The sequence below is a fragment of the Melanerpes formicivorus genome, unplaced genomic scaffold (genome assembly GCF_026170545.1).
Source record: "Melanerpes formicivorus ecotype bairdi unplaced genomic scaffold, bMelFor1.0.p_v2 SCAF_274, whole genome shotgun sequence".
In the NCBI taxonomy this organism is placed as follows: Eukaryota; Metazoa; Chordata; class Aves; order Piciformes; family Picidae; genus Melanerpes; species Melanerpes formicivorus.
The window spans coordinates 788-2,500 of NW_027142626.1; the positions used below are offsets into that span (position 1 = coordinate 788).

The window sequence follows — 1,713 nt, forward strand, 5'->3', positions numbered from 1 at the left end:
AACGAGGGGAACGGGAACCCCCGCCGCCCACGGCAGACGCGCGCGCGGACGCGGCAGCACGGCACGGTACCCCCGCGGTACCCACCCGCAGACAGCCGCGCCCGCGCGGGAGTGCCGGGGGGGGGCGAGGCCCGCGCCTCCTCCCCCAACCGGGCTCTCGTCTCCCCCAACGCCCCACCGGGCGTCGCTGGACCAACGGGGAACCCCTGCCGGCGAAGCCCCGGCGGGACGAACTCCGCGAGAGCGGGCGCTCCGGGAGCGGGGAGCTACGGAGCGCTCCCCGAGTCTGCACTTAGGGGGACGAAGGCCCCTCCCCGCCCGGGGGAGAGCCTGCGAGGCGACCCCAGCCGCGCCGCTCGGCGGGCACCGAGGCGGCGATTGATCGTCAAGCGACGCTCAGACAGGCGTAGCCCCGGGAGGAACCCGGGGCCGCAAGTGCGTTCGAAGTGTCGATGATCAATGTGTCCTGCAATTCACATTAATTCTCGCAGCTAGCTGCGTTCTTCATCGACGCACGAGCCGAGTGATCCACCGCTAAGAGTTGTCTGGCTTTTCGGCACCGCCCCGCCAGCGCGGAGGGGCCGGGACCGCTCGCAAAGGAGCGGCCCCTCGGAGAGCGCGGCACGGCGGCCGCTCGCCTCACATTGACCGTACAAGCACAGGAGAGGGGGGGAAAATAAAACGAAACCCCGAAGCGGCAAAAGCAAGGGGCGGGGAGCCCGCGCTCCCGGCTTTTTTCCCTCCCCCGAGGAGGGAAAAACGCACCTTGTGGCGCTTCGGGGCCGGACCAGGCGCCCGGGCTCGCTCTGACCTCGGCGCGGAGGAGGGCCCGCCGCGCGCCGCCGGGAACGTGCCCCGAACCCGGCCTCGCCTCGCGTGCACGGGGAAAGAAAACCCCCTTCGCTTCCCCACCCAACGGCGGGGGGGGGGTGTGTCTCTCGCTGGCCGCCCCGTGCCGTCGCGGAGACGCCACGAAGCGAGGCAGCGGAGACCCCCCCCCCCCCGCCCCGGGGAGCGAGGGGGGCCGGGCGCACAACCCCGCCGGAGGAGAGCGCGCGCGCGCCTCCGCACCGGCCCCTCCAACGCCGCCACCGCTGCGGCCCATCCCGGACTTTCTTTTCCCCCGCTTTGGCCCCGGGGCCGAGCCCCGGCCGGCTCGCGCCCTCGGGCGGCTTCCTCTCGCCACCGAACCCCCCCCGCCGCGGGGGACGGAAAACGGCTTGCGAGACGGAAAGCCCGAGCCCACGTGGGACGCCACCCGCGGCGACCCGCCGGCCCTCGCCGGGCGGCGCACCCGCCGACCGACAAACCCCAGCGGCACGAGCCCCTTCCATCCTCCCCCGGCGCCACCGCGCCGCCGGCTTCGCTCGCTCGACCCCTTCCGTGGCCCCGCGGCCAGGCGGACAGCGGACGGCGCTGAGCCGGGGGGCGGGCCCCCGCTCTCCCCGTTTCCACGCGGAGACCGGGGGTGGGACGCCCCCGGCTGCCCGCCCGTCCCCCACCCGGCACGCGCCGGGAAGGCGAACGGGGAAGCCCGCGGGCAGGGCCCGGGACCGGGACAGCCGCAGCCGGTGGCAGGGTGCCCTCCGGCGAGGGACCGGAGCCGGAGACGCCGAGCGACGCCCGCCGCCGCTCGGACGCGGTCACGCCACCCGAAACCGGCCCCGGACGGGGGGGAACCGGCAGCGCGAGACCGCCGAGGGCGCCAGCTCG

General features: G+C 75.7%; 1 non-coding gene across 1 annotated transcript; it reads right to left on the reverse strand.

The window, feature by feature from the left end:
* Positions 1-390: 390 nt before the first annotated feature.
* On the reverse strand, positions 391-543 carry LOC137458738 (5.8S ribosomal RNA). The gene has a single exon (XR_010991934.1). It is a non-coding gene; the product is annotated as a 5.8S ribosomal RNA (ribosomal RNA).
* Between the last annotated feature and the right edge of the window lie 1,170 nt (positions 544-1,713).